At 44.7% G+C, this 23729-nt stretch overlaps 1 protein-coding gene across 4 annotated transcripts in view; it reads right to left on the reverse strand.

Moving 5' to 3' along the window:
• The window catches only part of STAT3 (signal transducer and activator of transcription 3), a 74179-nt gene extending 62409 nt beyond the window's left edge, over nucleotides 1-11770 (reverse strand). For all 4 annotated transcript variants that reach the window (XM_080827077.1, XM_080827078.1, XM_080827076.1 and 1 more), the window contains exon 1: nucleotides 11564-11770. The gene's annotated coding sequence lies outside the window, so the exon portion shown is untranslated. The remainder of the gene's footprint in view (nucleotides 1-11563) is intronic.
• Between the last annotated feature and the right edge of the window lie 11959 nt (nucleotides 11771-23729).

Genomic DNA, 23729 nt, shown 5'->3' on the forward strand with positions numbered 1-23729 from the left:
ACATTAATCTGGTGAAGTCATGACTTTTCTTGATAGTCATAATCTACCCCTAATTAATATTAAAGTCCATAAATACTAAGAGGAGTAAACAGACTAAAAAGAAATACCCAGGGGCCCTGAGATCAAGAGCGATGTGCCCCTGTAACTGAGCCAGCTAGGCACCTAACCATGTGACTCTTGATCTTGGGGTTATGAGTTCAAGCCCCACATTGGGTATAGAGATTACTTGGGATTTTTTAATAGATAAATAAATAAAAAGAAAGGAAGGCAGGGAGGGAGGGAGGATCTCCAAAGCTTTTTTCCTTAGTAAACTACATGCCTACCATGTACCTTTATCTCCAAAACAACAATGATTTCTAAACCCTGTGGACATGACTTTGCTAATCTGAAGAAAGATTTTATGACTTAACAGTTCTTCAGAGAAGAATGTCTCAAGCCAAGGACCACCCACATCAGAATACCTGACTACTTGTTAAAACAACTCTAGATCTACTAAATCAGACTCTCTGGGTCAAAATAGTAGAATCTTTTTCTTTTTTAAACAAGTGTCCTGGAAGTTCTTGTACTAAATCTTTAAACCAACAGTTCTCAAACTTTTTGCTCTCAGGAACCCTTTATATCCTTAAAAATAAGAACCTCAAAGAACACTTGTTTATGAAGGTTCTATCTACCAATTATTTACTGTATTAGAAATTAAAACAGAAATTTAAAAATACTAATTTGTTGGGGCACCTAGGTGGCTCAGTGAGTTGAAGCCTCTGCCTTTGGTTCAGGTCATGATCCCAGGGTGCTGGGATCGAGCCCCACATCGGACTCTCTGCTCCGCGGCGAGCCTGCTTCCCCCTCTCTCTCTGCTTGCCTCTCTGCCTACTTGTGATCTGTCAAATAAGTATTTTTTTAAATATTAATTTGTTTAAAAATAATAAACCTATCATATGTTAATATGAATAACATTTCTATGAAAAATAACTACAATTTCTAAAACAAAAAAATTAGTGGAAAGAGTGACACTGTAAAAGTTTTAGAAATATCTCTAATGTCTGGCTTAATAGAAGACAGCTGGAGTCTCGTATCTGCTTTTGCATTCAATCTGTTGCAGTATATTGCTTTGATGAAGAAAACTTGATGTCACACTGGTTGGAAAAGGGAGGAGACTATCTTTTTTTTTTTTTTTTTTTTTTTTTTTTTTTTTTTAAAGATTTTATTTATTTATTTGACAGATAGAGAGATCACAAGTAGGCAGAGAGGCAGGCAGAGAGAGAAGGGGAAGCAGGCTCCCCGCTGAGCAGAGAGCCCGATGCGGGGCTCGATCCCAGGACCCTGAGATCATGACCTGAGCCGAAGGCAGCGGCTTAATCCACTGAGCCACCCAGGCGCCCCAGGGAGGAGACTATCTTAATAGCCTTTACAGATAATTCTGGATATTCCATAACACCACACCAAAATTCACAAGTGGTCATTTCTTTTTTTTTTTTTTTAAGATTTTATTTATTTATTTGACAGACAGAGATCACAAGTAGGCGGAGAGGCAGGCAGAGAGAGAGGAAGGGAAGCAGGCTCCCTGCCGAGCAGAATGCCCAATGCGGGGCTTGATGCAAGGCTCGATCCCAGGAACCTGGGATCATGACCTGAGCCAAAGGCAGAGGTTTTAACCCACTGAGCCACCCAGGCGCCCCAACAAGTGGTCATTTCTTAAAGATCAGATGCAATGTGGATTGCATGCCACTGGATCTCAATTAACTTTTCATACTCAGCTGCAATGAGATCCACCAGTCTACCCGGCATTTTGAACAGAATGTTTTCCCAAGCATTATCTAGTCATGTTGTGCATTAATCATCTGGAAAACACTATCTCAGAGACACACAGACCTTCCACATGTCGACACATTTCATTATGAACTATCAAAAAGTCACATCTGTCTCAAAAAAAAAAATCACATCTGTTTTACCATTAAAAAAAAAAATCCATTCGTTAATATGGGAAAGCTATCAAACTCACAATTTTTCTCCCAAGTTTTCTCAAATTCTAATTTTCACTCAAAAGCTTCAATTTTATCACTGGCAACAAATACTGCCAGCCAGTTGTTTCCTGGAAGAGACAGCTTCTCTTCTTTCATTTTTGAGGAAATGTCTATCAACATCCCAGCTGGTCTGTCATTCTTTCACAGTAAAAACAGTGTTTCAAGAAAAAAAGGAGCTAGTTTGAGATGATAACTGAAAACGTTCCCACAAGAGCTCTCCCCTGAGACAACCATCATACTTCCGTGATGTTGCAGGGAAGAGCTGTTGTGGAACATTTCAGTTATCATCTCAAACTAGCTGCTTTTTTCTTGAAAACATTGTTTTCTGTCTTTAGATTCTGCAGTCTATGGCTATCATTAGGAGATTAAATAAATTATTAAAATTAAAAAAAAAAAAACTTAAAAGAAAGGGGTGCCTGGCTAGCTTTGCCAGTAGAACATGTGACTCTTGATCTTGGGGTCATGACTTTGAGCCCCACCTTTGGGGGGTAGATTATACTTAAAAAAGAAAAAAATCTAAATAAATTATGGCATCCATAGCCTAGAATACTGGGCAGAACTTAAAAAACACTAGACAGGGGTGCCTGGCTGGCTCAGTTGGAAGAATATGTGACTCTTGATCTCACGGTTATGAGTTTGAGCCCCAGGTTGGCTGTAGAGATTACTTAAAAATACAATCTTAAAAACAAACACACACAAAAACATGAAACAAACATATTCACATGGAGGGTTTACGAAGATAAAGTGACAAAAAGTAAGATACAGTTATGTGTATAATGTACTATATTCTTTGGCAAGGGAAAAAGAGAGAAAATAGTATGTTTGCCTGCATACAAATGAAATCACTCTGAGAAGAATAAAAACTAAGCGACTAGCTGTCCCTGGGAAAGAGAATTTGGAGGTAAGGTAAAAAGCAAACCTTCCACTTACTACAAACTTTTTGTACTGATTGAACTTTTTCTTTTTTTTGTTTTCCTAAAATATTACTTTTACGATAAAGAAAGCCGGAGTCTGGAACCGAAAAACAAAACTGATATATTCTTGCAGCAAATCTGTGGTTAAGACTAGCTAGCATTTATCTTTCCTGGGGGAAAGGGGAAGTAGTTTAATCCACAGACTGTGCAGTGTGTGGGTTTTCTCTACCCGCCACCTCCAGCCTCCTTCTCCCTTACTCGGTAGATATTCTCACTGGGTATATAAGAATGGTACTCTCATTGTAAAGCTTAGGGTAAACTAAGGCAGAAGTCTATAGAATCACACAGGGTACTTCTGACCCAGGACACCTTGGATATTTTTGCAGAAGTAAGATTTTAATTAATAAGCTTTATTTTAAGGGGTGCCTGGGTGGTTCAGTCATTAAACATCTATCTGCCTTTCGCTCAGGTCATGATCCCGGGATCCTGGGATCAAGTCCCACATTTTGCTCCCTGCTTGGTGGGAAGCCTGCTTCTCTCTGTCTCCCACTCCCCCTGCTTGTGTTCCTGCTCTCGCTTGTGCTCTCTGTCAAATAAATAAATAAAATCTTTTTAAAAACATAAGCTTTACTTTTTAAAGCAGTTTTTAGGTTCAAAGCAAAACTGAGTGAAATTGAGCAGAAAGTACAGAGTTCCCATAAACCACCCCCACCCCAGACCCCAACAGGCACAACCTCGCCCATTACCAATGTCTGGCACCACAGTGGTACATCGAGAAACAGGAATTTCAGATGGCTCCATGAACCCAATATTCTCCAACAGTTATTAGGACCTTAAAGTGCCCCACGTGCTTCTCTGCAGTTACAGTCCACTCTTACTTATGCGTGTAAATGCAAAGGGACAATAACACATAGTATTAAGAACAAATATTGAGGGGCACCTGCGTGGCTCAGCGGGTTAAGCCTCTGCCTTTGGCTCAGGTCATGATCTCAGGGTCTTGGGTTGGAACCTCACCTAGGGCTCCGGAGTCTGCTTGCCCCTCTCCCTCTGCTCCTTCTCCTCACTCTCTCTCAAATAAATAAATAATTTTTTAAAAAGATTTTATTTATTTGACAGAGAGAGGTCACAAGTAGGCAGAGAGGCAGGCAGAGAGAGAGGGGGAAGAAGGCTCCCTGCCGAGCTGAAAGCCCAACGCGGGCTCGATCCCAGTACCCCAAGATCATGACCCGAGCCGAAAGCAGAGGCTTTAACCCACTGAGCCACCCAGGCGCCCCAATAAATAACTTTTTAAAAAAGATTTTATTTGGGGTGCCTGGGTGGCTCAGTCATTAAGCATCTGCCTCCGGTTCAGGTCATGATCCCAGCGTCCTGGGATCGAGTCCCACATCGGGCTCCCTGCTCCAAGGGAAGCCTGTTTCTCTCTCTCCCACTCCCCCCGCTTATATTCCCCCCTCACTGTCTCTCTCTCTCTGTCACATAAATAATTTTTTCAAAAAATTTTTTTAAAGATTTTATTTATTTGACAGAGAGAGAGAAATGACAAGCAGGCAGAGCAGCAGGCAGAGAAAGTGGGGGAAGCAGGCTCCCTGCTGAGCAGAGAGCCGGATGAGGGGCTCGATCCCAAGACCCTGAGATCATGATCTGAGCTGAAGGCAGAGGCTTAACCCAATGGGCCACCCAGATGCCCCGAAATAAATAAATAATTTTTAAAAAGAATAATGATACTTGGCTCCAGAACACTTTAATTATTCCACCTCCCCCTATGCATAAAAGTCACCATCCTAATTATGTCTGATTTTAATTAATGTTTCAATAAATTGGCTTTCCTTAAACATATTGATAAAAAGAAGCCCAAATACCAAACTGATTTATCAGACAAAATGAGTCTAAGATTAAATATTTACCATATCTAAGCCACAAGTAGGAAAAAATAAATTCAAAGGCTGACTATTTTAATGCTAACTCAATGCAACATTGCCCTCTGTTTGGTTTATAAGAGAGATAATTATACAGCTAACATCTGGGTTTGGGGGTTTTTGAAGATTACCCTGGTGGGGAGAGAAGGGGAGAACAAAGGAAAGTCTTATGTTTTTCATTCTGTCACAGAAACAGCACAGGCTAAATAGCAAAACAAAAGTACATTAGAAGAGATTCGAAAAACATGCATTTTAGGAAGCTTTCACCTAAGCAGGTGCTCAAATTCAGACTCAAATCCTCCATTTCTCATAACCAGAATGAGTGGTCAGGATACCGAAAACTAATAAAATCAATCAACAAAGCGGGAAAGCAGGTGGTTAACACCAGGCAGGGCAGGGTTTTCCTAAATTGAGCTCACCTTCGCTAATCTAAATCAGTTTTCAGAAATGGCTTTTACAAAAACTACCCAAACATCCCCCTAATAATTTGTACTCCTCCTCCACAACAGGGAAGCCATTTATCTACCAGAAGGTTTACTTTCTCTTTCAAGCTCCGCTGGCTTCCTCCTGCCCCACATACTCGCTAGAAGCAATGGGGCGGCCCTTCTTTCCTGGCTTCTCGGATCCCGAACTGGAGAGCTAGTATGAGAAAACCTGTTTCACGGAGAAGCTAAGTGGTTCTTCTTAACCGCAAGGCTATTTTGAATACAGATGCACTTTGCAAAGGAAAGTTACAGGACAAGAAAATAATGCTCTACTCCTCCGGTGAAAACATACGCACTTACATACACACACACGGACAAATCACCAAAACATACGCACTTACACACACACACACACACACACACACACACACACGAAAGGACAAATCACCTCCTAGCTGCAGACAGGTCATTCATTCCCCTTGGGATGCGCCACACCCCCCCCCCCAAAACAGTATGCTGCCCCACCTTTAGAGCCAGACTCTTCTCCCCCTCAAACCTTCAACATCATGTGTACTTCTGGCGTTAGGAACTCCAAGGGGCTGTTCAAATTCCTAAGGGGTAATACATTTTTAATGTGTCAACTACTACTTAAAATAAATGGCCCATAATCAGAGCCTTTGGAAGATGCAGAGAGACCTGTCACAAGGGCATTCGTGTAAACAGGAATTTACGGGTTGCCTATTCCTTTTACGTGACAGCCACTATCTCCTCCACCACAATGTAAATCCCCCTGGTCCCTATTCATTTAGTTTTTTCCTATTAGGTTAGAATCTCCCAATTACTCCTTCTTTCCTTTGGGTCATTAATGGTCCCCATGAATCATAACTTGCCTGACTTTGTAGGTGGATAGATACTGTAGTTCTTTAATGATATTAATTATTAGCATTCAAATTTTAGCTATCTGCCAGGTACTAGACAAAGTACTTTATATGTATTATCTTGTGGGGTCCTTGGCTAGCTCAGCCCACAAGGCATGTGACCCTTGATCTAGGGGTGCTAAGTAAAAGCCCCACATTGGCCCTAGAGCCTACTATAAACAAATAAACAGGGGCACCTGGGCAGCTCAGTTGGTTGGACGGCTGCCTTCGGCTCAGGTCATGATCCCAGGGTCCTGGGATGGAGACCTACATCAGGCTCCTTGCTCAGTGGGGAGCCTGCTTCTCTCTCCCTCCGGCTGCTGTTTCCCCCCACCCCCGCTTGTGCTCTCTCTATCAAGCAAATAAATTCTTTAAGACAAACATATACAAATACATATCTACACACATTATCTTGCTTAATCCTCACAACTTCCCAGCAACAAAGCCTGGTATCTCTATTTTACGGCTAGAGAAACTGAAGCCCGGAAGTTTAAGCATTGACCTTGCAAGGTCTAAGAGGCTCTGGATTTGGGATTAAAGCCCAAGGAGTCTGACCTCACAGCCCATTCTTTTACTTCCCATAGCAGCTTTGGCTCATGGAGACCCTCAAACACATGGCCCAAGCATTTCGACAGTACAATGTTACCTTAGGAATGCTCAAAATAAGTTCCTTGTCCAATGAAGTTATAAAGCAAGCCAAAGGTCAGGCAAAAGTTCAGTGATTAGAAGAGTCATTTATTCTTATGGGTGGGGGTAGCAGAAAGAAAACCCAGATAATCCAAACCTTATCGTATTTTGGGGGGTAGATTTGCCTTCCTTATTGTTTTTTTATTAGGCTATTAGAAAGAAATTTGCAATAAATATGTCCAAGTTGGGGCACCTGGGTGGCTCAGTGGGTTAAGCCTCTGCCTTCAGCTCGCATCATGATCCCAGGGTTCTGGGATCGAGCCCCGCATCGGGGTCTCTGCTCAGCGGGGAGCTGCTCCCCCCTGCCCCCCGCCGCCTGCCTGCCTACTTGTGATCTCTGTCTGTCAAATAAATAAATAAAATCTTTTGAAAAAAAATGTCTAAGTTAAACTGGTAAGTAGAAAAAGGTGCAAAAAATCTGGAGATACACACACCACTAACCATTAATACAAGTATTAACAGGAGATATATATATCTATATATGTATATACATATTATATAAAATACATACAGCTTATAGTTCTACAAATTTAAATGTTTTGTAATAGCATATATTTCTTTTGTAAGAAGGACCAAACAACTTAGTTTTGATGACATGTGAACCCAGTAAGGAACAGAAAAGAAGGGGGAAGAGCCATAGCTCAGCAGCTTCCTCTCCCCTCAGTTCAGTCCTCCTAAATTAAGAACCTACACTTGTAGCTCCCTGGACACCCTCTGCACATTCATGTTCCCTGGCCTTGAATGCAACATTCACCACTCAACTTTATCAGGAGAACTCCTATTCATCCTACAAAACCCCGTTCATAGGTGTTCCGACCTGATAAAGACCCTTTTCATAGGTGTTCTGACCTGATAAAGACCCTTGGTCATAAAGCCTTTTTCTCACCCCTGAAGAGAATGAATCTCTTTTCTGGGACATTTAATAAGAACTTAGATTTATGGAGTTCTTACTGTGTGCCAGGCATTATGCTAAGCATTTTACCTGTATTTTCTCATTGCATCTTCAACAGTTCTAGGAGATAGGCCCCTGTTACCCTCTACCTTTACAGATAAGAAACTGAGACCCAGGTTCTGAGGAGGAAGTAGCAAATCCAGGATCTGATCCCAGACTTGTCTGACTCCAGAACATCAGATGTGAACCTCTTATCCTGTCACCTCCCCTGCCCTGTTTCCATACTAAAGCAACACACACCCTGGTCTGCACCACGCCTCTAGATCCGTGAAAATAGGAAGCATATTTCATTACCCTTGGATACCGCCAAGCACAGTAATTGGCTCTCAGTATAAAATATTTGCCAATAATTAATTAATTAAAACAAAACAAAATGAAATAAAATGTTTGCCAGCCTGATCTAAGAGTTGTGACAATCCTAACATAATGAGAACTGAATGGAATAGAAATTCATTCTTCCACATGTTGCTCCTTTTAAGAACTAGAGACATTTCAAACAACTGACCACCAAAGTACCATCTGGCCATCCAGACTAAAGTACACCACAGTAAGCGGAGGTTCTGAGGGACAAACATGTAACTGGGATATTAATCCTTTTCACCACAACTGACAAAGTCTGAAAAGGCCAGGCAAAGTCATCCTGCTGGAGCTCACCAAGATTGCTCTAGGAACCAGGACTTCAAGATTTGGGGACATCCTTCAAGTGCTCTTTTGGTGGTTTTTTGAATGACCCAAAAGTTACAGTAGAATTGTTTAAATATGTTAGACATAAAATGTAAGTGGCCATTTACAGCCAATCAAAAATCCTAAAAGACACTTCTGCACTTAAACACACAGATCTGTTAAGTCAGAACACCTCTCTGGGTGCTGGCCCAATTTATAAGCTCAGCCCCAAGGACAACTCCCCTAGGGAAGATGCCATGTGCACTGATTTACTTTGTACAAATTAACCAATGCCAGGCATGTGCCCAACACACAGGAAGCACCCCACAGTTAAACACAATACTTGGCCTCTCATATCTTTGAAAGGACAAAACCTGAAATTCCATGGTCTGGCCTCAAGGCCTCTTAGGAGTAGAGACACTCCTCCCCTACTTACCTTCCTAATCTACCAGGATTTTGTTCCTACTTTATCACCATACCTCCTCACCCCCAATTCTTTACACCTATCAAATTCCAGCTATTATTTGGGACCCAGATCAAATCTCTCCTTTGGCAGGAAGACTTCCTAGACCATTCCAGACCTTATAACCTCTCCTTCCTCCGAAGACCTGTAGCACTTAGGGAAGCACTGTCCAAAAGAACTTTCCAGGACAATGGAAATGTTCTATAGCTATGATACTTTTAACATGTAACAGCTACCTCGTTGAATGGCACAGGTTTAAGGTCTCAGCACCTCTTTAAGGACATGTTGATCAACAGGGATAATGCATTTATCAAGTCCCCTCAGTGGACTGCAAGTCCTGTGAACAAAGCCTCTGATTCTTTACCGCAACTTTCACAAAGTCGCAAAAAGCAAATATGTGTTGATCTGTACACCACCTCTGGGGAACCCATAAGGTAAAAAGATGCTGGACTCAGCATCTGGAATGCTCACTACCCCCAACCCATCTCACATCGGAAAGTTAAGACAAACAGAGCCAGGGAGGAGAAAGCAACTTTCTAGAGACACGAATGATCACTCATCAAGCCACAAGGCACTCTGGATTAAACTGCATTTTTCTCTCTCCATTAGCAAATAGCTAAATTCTGATGACAAGTTACACTAACTAAAAAGTTAGTGACTTCCCTAGTTAGACACAGCAGATGGAAAAATACCTAAGCATACCCTGTTTCTACTTCTTCTTGCACCTGTACTAGCTATCTCCCTTGAGTCTTAACAGCCTAACGGTGATATTTCACTGTCCAGAGAGATGTTAGAATTTCAGTGACACTTTTCCCAGCAGGGTCCGGACTCACTGTAAATCAAGACCTAATACTTAACATAGACAGGACAAAATAACACAAAATATACCAAAGGTACGAGTTCCACCACTATGACATTCTGCTGCCTTGGGCAAGAACCTTGTTCCTTTGGCCTCAGTTTCCTTATCTATAAAATGGGGCTAATGTCATGTGAACTATCTACCCTTTGTAGAGCAAGTCATAGCCGTGGATATTTCTAAACAGTTATTCTTGCCAAAAGTATTATATACAGAAAGAAAAGATCCGTGAATTTGCTAGTGGTTCTCCATGGTGGATATGCTAACGAATACACAGACTTTAAGATCAACCCTCTAATATCTAATTTTCCCCCCGGTATTCCAGACTTCTTTTCTCCATCCCACTATGCAAATGTCTGAGCAAAAATTCTGCTAGTATGCCAGTCTGGCACATGTAACAAGGAAATAAATGTGTCGACTCAGGGAACACAAACATATTTAATATAAAACAGAAATTTGGCTGAATCAAGTCATAACAGTCCAAATCCACATATGAAAGACTGAGATGATTTATAGTTCTGATTTATTCCAACCAATGCTTTATCAGCAAAGCAAGCCAAAAAGTTACAACCCATATACAGAATATAGCCTGTAGATGCACACAAGATAAAAACCAGCAGATACACATTATGTACATTTTTATTTAAAAAAAGGACACAAAGATGTGCACTAAATATGGAAAAAGCAACTTGGATGACAGTGTGAATTTTGCTAACTTAAGCCCAACCACACCCCCCAATCACAGGTAAAGTTTGCATACAGGGCTTTGCCAAGGCCAGCCTGTCTTTGTTTCCCTCTGCGTTTACCCAAGATCTTGGCTCTAAGACAGAAAACTCCCACTCTCGATTGGTTCATTCTGTCCTATGCAATTAAGCAACACCACAATCCAGTAAACGCAAGGGCTCAATTATTTATCTTCTGGCCAAGTTTACCAGGTGTTTATAAAAGAACAATATCAAGGAAGAAAGAGGTTTATTTCTCTCTAGAACTGGCTTGATGGAGGTTTTATTTTGCTTTGTTTTGTTTTTAGAAGGGGAGGAGAGATGCAAGGTTTAATGTAGGGGGAAAAAAAAAAGACGGGAGGGAATTTAAAAAAGAGTACAAGACTGTCAATTTCCCTACAGGAAACTTGATTCTTATGCAATAATCCTACCCACAACCAACCAGCCTGTGGGGCTGCAGGGAGGAGACACCTATTCCTACCTCTAGAGGGGCACAGCTGGCTCCTAAAGGAGAGAGAACAGGGCAAGGCCGAGGAATTGGTTCAGCCGGGCCCCGCCGGGGAGAGGGGAGAAAGCTCTTTCCAACACCCCCAACCCCCCCGCCCGTGATCTCTGCCTGCGTGACAGTTGCTCCTGTTGCCGGAACGTCCCCAGAGCCTCGGGGAGCAGGAAGTCGGGGGGCTGTCCCTCACTCCTACCACCCCCACCCTGGGTGCTTTCGCCCCACTGTCCTCCCCCTTGAGCCCGTTTTCTCTCTTCTACGGCGTCTGCCCTTTCTCCGAAGAACGAAACTTCCTTCCAGCGCCCCCTGTCCCTTCAGAGGCCCGCTCCTGTCATCCCGGGAGTTGTCCCTTCAGTTCAACCCTGGCGTCTCCACGTACTCGCCACCCCCCCCCCGCCCCACTGAAGTTTCGAGCCACAACTCCCCCGAACACCGCAGAGGCTCCCGGCCCCTCCCGCGCCCCCCCCGGGATCCCCAGGCCTGGGGGCCGTCGGGGAAGGCGGCCCCACCCTTCACCCCCTTCACCTGTTTCTCGGGCTCGGGCCCGATAGACCGGGGCTGCGCTTGCGCCGGGGTGCGGGCGGCGGGGCTCCCTCAGGCCGCAGGGCCTCTCCTGGCAGACGCGGAGAGAGAACGCGGAGCAGGGGTGCTCGTCAAGGATCCGGTTCGGGCTCGCTCGCTCCGCGGCGACGTCGGAACCCCAGACTCCCCCCTCCCCGTCTACGCCGCGGCAGCTCCGGAAACCGCTGAATTACAGCCCCTCCAGCCAATCCCCGCCCAGCCCCAACTTGGCAGGGACACGCCGCTTCTGCATAATTCATGAGACGGCCAGTTTTCCCGGCCGCCCAGAGGCACTGGTGCATGTACTGTACACCCGAAGCCCCACCCACTGGCCAATGAGGAGAGCCTCTGGGGAAAGGGCGGGGACAACAGTAGGCTGGGAACGCCCCTGTGCTGGCTGTTCCGAGCACTAAGTATTCCTCCCTCCGCCACAGCAGAGGAGGAGCCGCGGCCTTGGGCCCAGAAACCCGGGGGGAGGGAGGGAAGATGACCGGAATGTCCTGCTGAAAACTCAGCTGAGTTCCTGGCAATGCGTGACGTCAGGACACTTTAAATGCCCCTGATGCGGCTCTCTTCAGTCTACTCTCCCTTTTCCCAGCTTTTGGCATCACGTGGGGTCGAAGTTGCAGGCCACTTACCACGTGGGAATCAACCAGTTAGACAGTCCCCAGGTATCGCCAGATCCTCAGGGGCCCAGCGCCAGAATTGGGTTTCTGGGGACAGCAAAAAGAACATGGGTGACTCCCGCCTGCTTTGAACTTCAGTTTCTGCGTGAGTCGGGACACACACACCCGGAAACATGACGTGGAAATAGAGTAATTACTAGAGTGCGTGGGGAGAGGGTAGTGGATTTAACCCTGTTCTCCGTTCCGTCGCTTCAAGCATCAAACGCCAACGGCTCGCATATTGGCGGGTTCACAAAAAGGCGGACGATAAAGCATGTGAAGATTGACAAACACATTATTTTTATAAGCCTGAGCTGAAATACTTGAAATTGCCTGCCTTTTTCTTCTTCGTTTAGTCTATTTCGATTGCAAATTTTACTGCATTGAAGCCAGTAGTTTATAGGAAATGTAGACATTTTACCTTACAAAATAGGGGATGTACCTTGCATAATGAAATGGGGGGGGGGGGTGCGCGCGCGTGAGGCCCGCTGACACTATCAGGATTTTTTTAAATAACAGCTATTAATATTTATGTTTATGTGTTTACTACAAAACGGTATAAAGATGAGATCTAAACAGGGCTCTTATGACACCATCCAGATAACCCCTGATGAGTTTTCTTCATTTCTTTTTTTTTTAAGGTTTTATTTATTTGACAGAGAGAGAGAGAGAGAGCGCAAAAGCAGGGGGAGCGGCAGGCAGAGGGAGAGGGAGAAAGAGAAGCCGGCCCAGGACCCTTGGGATCATGACCCAAGCTGAAAGCTGATGCTTAATGAATTGAGCTACCCGGGCGCCCCAATGAGTTTTTTTCAATGAACCTTTTCATTTCATGGTTCAGTGAAACATGTTCATGTTTCAAAAACTGACGTAGTTCAGAAAAGTCAAAAATTAAAAATGAACATCCACCACCTTCTAGTGAGAAATTTCTCAATTTCTGGTGAGAAAATCAATGGCTCTTAACTTTTGGGGGGCAGGGGTGAGGGTGTCACAGGTGCTTCTGAGAGTCGGCTGGAGACTATGAATTCTAGTCGCAAGAAATCAGCAGCATGACTTTTACTCATCGATGGTTCCCCAGATACCTGAAGCCCGGCCAGACTCCAGATTTGGATCTTGGGACCACCTTAAATCCAAGTAAGAGGAGAAGGTGTCTGTAGCACAATTGGTAAAGTCCCTGGTGGTGGAATTGATTGTCCCATGCCCTTCTGCAGACCCAGCCCAGTCCCAGTGTGGAAATTACTGTATTTGTCTGGGGCGTGTGTATGTATGTGTGTGTTCCTGTGTTTATCTTCACCCCTGAACAGTAGAACAGATACCCTTACCTTCCATCTCACCTAAACTCTGCTTTAGCTGTGCTATTCCAGGCAATTGACTGCCTCCCTAAAAACGTAAGGTCTGGGGGCACCTGGGTGGCTCAGTGGGTTAAGCCTCTGCCTTTGGCTCAGGTCATGGTCTCAGGGTCCTGGGATCGAGCCCCGCATCGGGTTCTCTGCTCAGCAGGGAGCCTGCTTCCTCCTCTCTCCCTGCCTGCCTCTCTGCCTACTTGTAATCTCTGTCTGTCAATTAAATAAATAAAATCTTTAAAAAAAAACAAAAACGTAAGGTCTGATATTTGTTTAACTATTTACTGCTTACAAAGCACTTACTCTTTACCTCTTGTCTTTTTCACAATAATTATGTGTAGCAGATAGAAGCCATATTGTTTACAAATAGAAAACTAAGGACAAAATAGTGTGACACTCCCTGGGGTGCCCGGGTAGCTCAGTTGGTTAAGCTATTGCCGTCAGCTCAGATCATGATCCTGGGGTCCTGGGCTTGAGTTCCACATTGAGCTCCCCTTGCTCTGCGGAGAGCCTGCTTCTCCCTCTCCCTCTGCCTGCAGCTCCCCCTGCTTGTGCGCTCTCTCTCTCTCTCTGTCAAATGAATAAATAAAATTGTAAAATTAAAAAAAAAATAGTGTGACACTCTCAAGATCAAAGAGATACTCAGCAGTATACCAGGTAGATTTAGAGTCAAATTTTTGGACTCCCCATCCCATAGCTCTGTTCATCCACGCAAACCCTGCCCTCTTCCCTTGACTCTTCAGCAGATGGCCTTTGCTTCCCTCACTGCCCTCCCCGACACGCCACATAAAATGTTCCCCTGAGCCTGTCTGTTCCACCTATAAAACCTCTCTCCAGCCCCACTACTGGCCTTTCTCCATTCACGACCAAATCCCCCAGCTTACAGATGGCTCACAGTTTCTCCCGCATAAGCCAATGTTTTGACCTGAACTCTGCTTTCCAGCCCCCTTCCCTCCATACCACACACCTTAAACTCCCACACTGAATTTATCACCTTCCTCCAAACATGTCAACACCTTCTGTTACTTTATGCCTCTGTGGATCTTCTTCTCTCCGCCTGGAATGCCTTCTCTTTCCTCGTTCTCAGCCAGAAAACTCTTACTCATTCTTCAAAGCCCAGTCCAACATTACCTCCTCAGGGCTTTCTGAGATTCTTCCTGGCAAAGTTAATCTCCTGCCAGACTCCTTTAGCAGCTTGTTTCCCCATCCAGTATGGCGCTCTTTACCTTGGACTGCAATGTCTCCATTAATTAGCCTATTTCCTGATAAATGAAATTAATAATTAACACATATTAAGTAATTACCATGCTCCGGGAACTGTGCTAAGCTTTTTACCTAGATTATCTCATTTGATCCTCACCAATACCCAGTGAGGTGGGTACTACCGTAATTCTCATTTTCAACTGAGAAAATTGTGGTTGAGAAAGTGGAAGATAGGTCCAAGCTCCCACAACTAGAAACTATGGATGAACTCAGAATGAGAATCAGGTTTGGCTGACTCCAAAGCCTGGACTCTGCCTGCATGCTTAAAACACATCCCAAGGATGCCTGGCTGGCTCAGTCCGTGGAACATACAATTCTTGATCTCAGAGTCATGCGTTCAAACCCTATGTTGGGTATAGAGATTACTTAAAAATATATATATATGTGTGTATATATATATATGAATGAATATATATACATATATTCCCATAGGAACATATATGTATATATACATTCATATATATATATATATATATATATATATATATATATTCCTGTAGGAATATAGCTGTAGGTTCCTGGAAGCTTAAACCCCTTCATGCTCATTTTCATAATTCTAGCATATAGCATCTAGCAAACTCAACTAAGCATGAGTTAAATATTGATAAACATATATTGAATAATCATATCAGCAATAGTTAACATGGAGTGTTCGCTATGAACTAGCTCTTGCTCTGAGCATATATTATTAACCCAATTATTAACTCACTTAATCCTTGCAATGACCCCATGAAGAGGATACTGTGATTTTACAGATGACAAATAGGAGGCTTATCCAAGGTTAAGTGACTTACCCAAGAACACAGAGCCGGTAAATGGCAGAGCCAGGATTCAAATCCAAGCGTGTGTATGGGACGCCTGGGTGGCTCAGAGGGTTAAAGCCTCTGCCTTCGGCTCGGGTCATGGTCCCAGGGTCCTGGGATTGAGCCTCGAATTGGGCTCTCTGCTCAAGCAGGGAGCCTGCTTCCCCCTCTCTCTGCCTGCCTCTCTGCCTACTTGTGATCTCTGTCTGTCAAATAAATAAATAAAATCTTAAAAAAAAAATCCAAGTGTGTCTAACTTGAGAGCCTGAATAGCTGCTCTTCCTTCACTATATCCCCAGGCTGAGCATTCCTCTTGGATTCCTAAGGAAGAGTCTTAAGGAGGGGAAAGATGAGGTGCCCATGCTTTACCCATCTAAGTGGGTAAACCAGAGTCCATCCCATTCAAGCCTGTAGTGGTTTATAAACACGTCTGCAAATTCTTTGATACTTCTTCCATTTAAAGGTAGACTCTGATTCCATTCCCTCGGTAACTCACTTCTAATAAATAGAACACAGTGAAAATGATGCTGTGTGACTTCTGAGGTGAGGCCATATAACACCATACAGCTTCCACGGGACTCTTTCCCTTGGGATACTCACCCTTGGAACTGTTGGAGGAAGCCCAAGCTATATGTAGAGGCCGCATGAAGGGGTTCTGGCCAGCAGTCCAGCTAAAGCCCAGCTGACAGCAAGCATCAGCTGTGAGTGGAGCCAGCCCCCAGATGATTCCAGCCCCCAGTCACCCCAACAGAGAGGCCAAGTAAAGCAGAGGTGGCTCGTTTTTGCTGAGCCTTACACAGATTACAAATTCATAAGCAAAATAAGTGTTGACATTGTCTTAAGCCGGTAAGTTTTGGGGTGGTTTGTTACATAACAGTAAGTAAGTAGGATAAGTTTCCATTTATCATTTCAGAGAGATTCTGGAACGATAAGCTAGATCAGGAATGGAGACTGATCAGACTTTGTAAGGTTCTAGAAACATTATTTATGGGGCGCCTGGGTGGCTCAGTGGGTTAAAGCCTCTGCCTTCGGCTCAGGTCATGATCCCAGGGTCCTGGGATCGAGCACCGCATAGGTCTCTCTGCTCAGCAGGGAGCCTGCTTCCTCCTCTCTCTCTGCTTGCCTCTCTGCCTGCTTGTGATCTCTGTCAAATAAATAAACCTTAAAAAAAAAACATTATTTACTATCTTTTCCCTGGAGGAACTAGCAGTTAAACTCTAAATCAAGAAGACATGGCAAAGAAGAGATTTGGAGAAGAATCTTGGGGCTGACAAATAGGTGGTGCGTCACTGTAGTGATGCAAGGGAGCAAGGGGCAACTTGTGTGTGTGATGGGACCCCTGTGGGGCTCAGCAACAGAGAGGCTCATCAGGGCTGCCCAACTTCCCCCTCACTGAAATAATAGAGAAGAGCATCTCTCCTTTCTCCTGTCCGAAGAACAGTCCTCCCTCCTCAATACTTTCAAGGCAAAGTTCTTTTCCTATCCTGCTTAAAACATCATTCATACCATATCATTCTGGCCCTTCAGTGGCTTCCCATGGGGCTTGGGATAAAATGGTTCTCCTTTTTCTTATCCCTGTAAGGGCCCAGCCTATTCCACCAACCTCTCTCCTGCCCACTAAATTCCAGCTAGTCCCTTTTCCACCTCAGGGCCTTTGCACAGGCCTTTCCCCCCTCCTTCGGCAGCTTTGACACATGCTAGTTCCTTCTCACTCTACTGGTCTCACCTGCTCAGAGAAGCAGGTGTAACTGTATTGTGTAACTACCCCCACTGACAGTTGCTTCCAGTGTGTTAATCACTATCTTTATGTGCTGTTTCCAGTGAACTCTTAGCATTCTCATTTATTTATCTGTATAAAGTTTCTTATCTGTCAGTTCCAGGAAAATGAATCTTACCTGTTTGCTGCTCCCTTCTCTTCCCAATGCTGGGCATACCGTAGGTGCTCAATAAATGTTTAGTGAATGAGTGGAAGTGCTCTTGGTCTCACCGTTCCCCTCTCTTAAGTTTTATCAATTCTCCTCTCCTTCCTGACCTTGTCTCTGGTCATGTCTCTGTCTCAATGTCTCCGGATATTCCTTCTTTCCTATCTTGACCCTCAAGTTACCCCTGCCCTTTCCTGTCATGGCCCCCATGTCCTCACCTCCACTTGTTCTGCCAAGATGGCTTCCATCCTTTTTCTCCATAGGACAGTGCTCTTGAAGGCTACCAGGGATCCCCTCCTCATCAAAGCTAATGTCTTCTTGTTGTCATTTTATTTAACGTTGCAGTAGAATGTGGTACTGTCAATCACCCACCTGTCTCCTAGACATTCTTTCCTCCCTTGACCATTGCAGCAGTCAATAGAAGCCATTGCATTAACTACAAAGCTGATGGAGCTGAAGTGAGACACACTCAGTTTGAATCCTGGCTTTGACACAGAATGAACTGTGCGGCCCTGGCCAAGTTCCTTACCCTCTCTGAGCCTCAGCATCCACATCTTCGAATGGAGAACATAATTCTGACTTTGATTAGTTTGCATTAAAATGTCTTTGATCAGAAGATAATCTCAAATTAACTGTGAAGCATGGCTGATAAAAGCCAGACCCTGGGGGCACCTGGGTGCCTCAGTTGTTAAGCATCTGCCTTCGGCTTGGGTCATGATCCCAGGGTCCTAGGATCAAGCCCCACATCAGGCTCCCTGCACGGCAGGAAGCCTGCTTTCTCCCTCTCCCACTCCCCCTGCCTGTGTGCCCTCTCTCACTATGTCTCTCTCTGTCCAATAAATAAATAAAATTTTTTTAAAAGATTTTATTTATTTATTTGACAGACAGAGAACACAAGTAGGCAGAGACGCAGGCAGAGAGAGAGGAGGAAGCAGGCTCCCCACTGAGCGGAGAGTCCGACTCAGGGCTCAATCCCAGGACCCTGAGACCACAACCCGAGCCGAAGGCAGAGGCTTTACCCACTGAGCCACCCAGGCACCCCAAATAAATAAAATCTTGAAAAAAAAAAAAAAAGCCAGACCCTGGCAGGGTTCACCACTCAGCCACCCCACCTATGCAGCAATGTGACCCTGGGCCAGTTGTGCGACATCTCTGAGCCTCAGTTTCCTCCTCAATGAAATAAGAACTATGAGAGCACCTCCCTCATAGGTTGTTGTGAAGATTAGATAAGATAACCTGCCAACCATTCGATACAACATCTGGCTCATGGCAACCCCTTAATAGACATTAGCTCTCGTTGTCTTATACAATGTTTTTTTATTTTTTTAAAGATTTTATTTATTTATTTGAGAGAGAGAGAGAGAATGAGAGAGAGAGAGCATGAGAGGAGAGAGGTCAGCGGGAGAAGCAGACTCCCTGCTGAGCAGGGAGCCCGATGCGGGACTCGATCATGACCTGAGCCGAAGGCAGTCGCTCAACCAACTGAGCCACGCAGGTGCCCCTACAATGTTTTTTTAAATTTTTTTAAGATTTTATTTATTTATTTGATAGAGATCACAAGTAGGCAGAGAGGCAGGCAGAGAGAGAGAGGGGGAAGCCGGCTCCCCGCGGAGCAGAGAGCCCAATGCGGGGCTCCATCCCAGGACCCTGAGATCATGACCCGAGCCGAAGGCAGAGGCCCTAACCCACTGAGTCACCCAGGAGCCCCTACAATGTTTTTTTTTAAATCGCAAAATCAGGGAGACTTGTTGGAAGGAAACCAAGATTTCTCCCAAATTCCAGTAAAGAGTTGAACAACCACACCTGGGGAAGGGCAATTTTAGGAACCTCACCAGAGGGAGTCCTTGCAGAACATCTCACTCAAGTTCTGTCCGTCCTTTGATATGACTTGAAGCTGTTGCTGAAAATGTTCAGTCTCTGTGGCTGTCAGCTCAAAATTCTACATTGCTGGCTGAGAGGATTTCATTGGCCCAGAAAGGAAAGATCTACATCCTTGGCAAGGCAGCTATGGACAGGGGCAGGGGTCAACGTCAACCAGCAGAGACATAGCCCTGAAGGGAAAGGGCAGGGTCTTTTCTGAGCAGAGGGACATCCAGTGCTGGTCAGAATTACCTGAGATAATGTTTATGAAAGTGCCCTGCATGTAGCAGGATGTCCTTCCCCCTCTCTGACCATCCATGGTCCACTTTGCTGCTCCCCCCTTCCAATCCCCACGACCTCCTAAGATGTGCCATCCCTAAAGATGGGCACTCCTGCCTTTAATTCTAAATTCCATCCTCTTCTCCCCCACATTCCCTCCCTTGGCACACTCATCTATTTTTAGCACTTCCAGGGCCACCTCTGTTCTGACCAGTCTTTTGTACTGAGTCTTACTAGGTACAGATAAATGACTTTCTCTTCTCGGTCCCCAGCAACATCCTCTGTAAGATGACTCCTTCTATTGCCTCATGTATAAAACAAAAACCCTTTTTAGTTCCAACATTCCATAATTCTATTAATTGTTCCTCGATCATGCCTTCAGCTTTCCTGCCTCTACCTTTCCGCACACTATTGCCTTTGTCTGGAGAACTTTCCCTGTCCCACATCATTGCTTTCATTCAATTACCTTTATTGAGTACCTACCATATTAATAGATACCTCTTGGGTCCTGCCTGGTGCTCAACAAATCCTTCTTTCCTGGGGATTGCTCCTCTCCCCACTCTGCAATCATACACTGGAATGGGTCCTTTCAGCCACGCCTATATTACATGAGCCTGTCCTCCTGGCCATAGATTATTAAATCCAGGGTGAACACTGATGTTAACTGCCTTAATCAGATTCTCTGTGCCAGGAATCTGGAATTTGAAACTGAGAAGCACAGAGCCTGGGAGCCCTTAGAGCTGAGTTCCATTAATGTCAGCATGTTAGAGAGGGCTATCCATCAACTCCTTCTCAGAGGTCCCTGGAGATCCCCTGGTTCCTATTCTTCCTACCTTAGCTGGTGAGCGGTTCCTTGGAGTCCATGGGATATCTTGGCAGCCTTCCAATGTAAGTTCCTTTTTCCCTTTATGGCCAGTGTCTTTTTCTTATATTTCCAACCAAATAATCATGAACCACTGCAATAGTTGAGACACCATTAGGCTCTGGTGACACAGAAATCATGTAAAATGCTATCTCAGCCCTCCAGCAACATCTATTTGAAATCCTACACATGTTTAGGAGTGCATCTTTCAAAAGTCCCCACTTTCCCCAAGCAGGATTAATCCCTCTCTAGTGTACTGCTTTTGCATTTTGCTTTACCTCCCTTACCTCCCTCCTAGAGCTCTTTTGTATATCTGCTTTTCCCACTAATTGCAAATGCTTTAAAATCAAGAGCTAGATATGTTATCTTTTTAGTCTCTTGGCTCCTAGCACGGTATCACAAACAGATCACTGGGAAAGAACATCTGTTGTTTCATCTGCCTATCATCCTCTCCCTTTTCTGTTGATAACAGCAGTCCAATTTTCATTTGGGAAATCAGCCTTCCTTCACTCTCTATTCTATGGTTCTAGAAGTGGTACATAACCTAGATGTGGTCAGAGGCACAGAGATTCAGATTTATGACCTATTTATGACCTTTAGGGCCAGTGGACATCCTGGCCCTAAAGGGCTGGAAGGATTTGGAAAGAAACCCTCTTAATTGGGTTGTTTAGTTGTTAAGCCATAAGCCCACAGTTACTGATGGTCATCTTTGCCAAGACACGGGGGAAAATCTGATTATTCATCCAACAAACACAATGAAAAAGAGAAAATAAGAGGGAAAATAAACTTCCAATGATATTATATCAGAATTTGCATCTTGGACACCCTTGGAACCTATTATCAGGAATTTTTTGATCACATTAATTCCTTCTGCATTTGTTTTCAGCTTTTTTCCCCTTCATTCTTTCTAAAAAGATTTATTTATTTATTTATTCTAAAGAGAGAGTGAGCTAGGAGAGAGAGCCTGCACACAAGTGAGGGGAGGGGCAAAGGGAGAGAATCTCAAGCAGACCCCCTGCTGAGGGGGAGGAGGCGCTCCATCCCAGGACCTATGAGATGATCACCTGAGTGGAAATCACCAGTTAGCTGTTCAACTGACTGAGCCACCAGGTGCCCCTTTATTTATTTATTTATTTATTTATAAGTAATCGCTAGATCCAACATGAGGCTTGAACCCGCAATCCTGAGATCAAGACTCATGTGCTCTACCAACTGAGCCAGCCCAGGCACCCTGATGGTTGTTTTGTTTTGTTTTGTTTCTGTTGCAGCTGGTTTGAGTTTATGACACAATAGAAGGAGTCTTGTCACTCATTCATTCAGTAAGTGTTTATTGACATAAAGTTCTATGGGAGCCCTGAGAAGGGAAGGGATAGTACGACCAGAGTGGAGCTGGGGAAGAGGTTGGCTTAAGAGAGAAAGGGGGGGGGGCGCCCGGGTGGCTCAGTGGGTTAAAGCCTCTGCTTTCGGCTCAGGTCATGATCCCAGGGTCCTGGGATCAAGCCCCACGTCGGGCTCTCTGCTCCGCGGAGAGCCTGCTTCCTCCTCTCTCTGCCTGCCTCCCTGCCTACCTGTGAACTCTCTCTGTCAAATAAAAAAAACAAAAAAAAAAAAAAAAAGAGAGAGAAAGTGGGGAGGGGGAGGCCATTCCATAGAGAGGGAGCAGCCTGAGCAAAGGCCCACAGGTTTGAAAATGTGTGGTCCATTTCTGGCCAGCAAACTCAGTAAAGAGCATGTTGAAGACCAGTAAGAACTGGGGCGGGGACTAGACTCTTAAGGGATCTTATGAGCCATGTCACTAAGTTTAACCCTTTGGTCAGAGGAAGGGGTTTAAACTGTAAGACATGTATCTCTAGATCTTCTATCTCTATCTGGCAGTAATGTGGGGGAATGGATTGGAAAGAGAATTTAAAGTCCATTCAAATAATCCAGGTGGGAGCAGATGAGGGTCTGGACCAGAGACTGGCTGCAGCTGTTTTCTTCTGACCCCAACAGACCCCAGCCTTCTTAGGGCTTTGGAGGTACCATTTAGAGACCTGATAAATGCAATCTGAGGCTGTAGAGGAACTTCCTTAGATCCCAAGGCACATTTGTTGTTATCCTTTGAGAAGGCAATACCCCTAGTTTATTGTCATGGAAATAATGCTAATGATGGGTGGGCAAGTTCAGGGCAAGTTCAGGATTACTTTGTGGAAAAGATGCTTCGAAGTGGTGGGACCTTGGAATGCCCTCAAATCCTATTAGTAGGCTGTCTACTATCTCATCGGTACCTGAGACCCGCCCTCCTCCTCCCCTCAGCAGTAAGGGAAGAGGGAAAGGAGTAATTTCTGATTCTGGGGAGGCTGTGGTCCTTCACTTTGCCGTGGAGCAAGGGGTAGCAGAAATGTGGGTCTGGACCCACATTTAGAGAATTAGGACTGTTCTTAACAAAGCAGTGCCCAGAATAAACTGGATAGGGAAGGCACAGCAAAGTCATTGCCCTGGCATTGAAATTGTGGTGGACCAGTGAGAGGCACGGCTTGTAGAAGGGGTGTGTGTGTGTCAGGTGCCCGATTGTGAATAAGAGAAGTAAATGACGGCCTGGTATCCCAGGACTTTTCCTGGTTTCCCCTGACCTTGTTACTCCACAGCTGGGATCCTGACAGCATTCCCTGCTTCTCACAGCTGTACATCTGGATCCCAGAGGAAGGAGGATCCTCTCCTGGCAGGAAGGAAGTTTCTTGGCTCCTAGGCTCTGAATTTTCAGCATCAGTTTTCATTTCTTTTGGCAGGAAGCCAACCCTTTCTGGGAGATTTAGAACTCCAGACTGCTGTGCTTGTTGCTGGTGGCAGGGATAGGGGAGTTGAAGGAAAATGCATGGTTCGTGAGGAAGGGCTCAGCTTGTTTGAGTTGTAGCAAAAAGCTGGGATGGAGCCCCAGAAATGACACTATTTTCATTAGGGAGATTCTGATATACAGGTGGAACCCACATGATGACTTGAGTCCATTGTTCTAAAAAAATCCATAGCTTGTGGACAGGTAGGGCAGGCTGCTTACTCGTGGGGAAGAGAGACTGCACAGATAACAAAATAGGTGCCCATCCCAGGATTGTGGGGAGAATTAACTATGCTGTGTGGCTATGACTGGCGCATCCGACAT

This window comes from Martes martes (assembly GCF_963455335.1).
Source record: "Martes martes genome assembly, chromosome: 16".
NCBI classification, from domain to species: Eukaryota; Metazoa; Chordata; class Mammalia; order Carnivora; family Mustelidae; genus Martes; species Martes martes.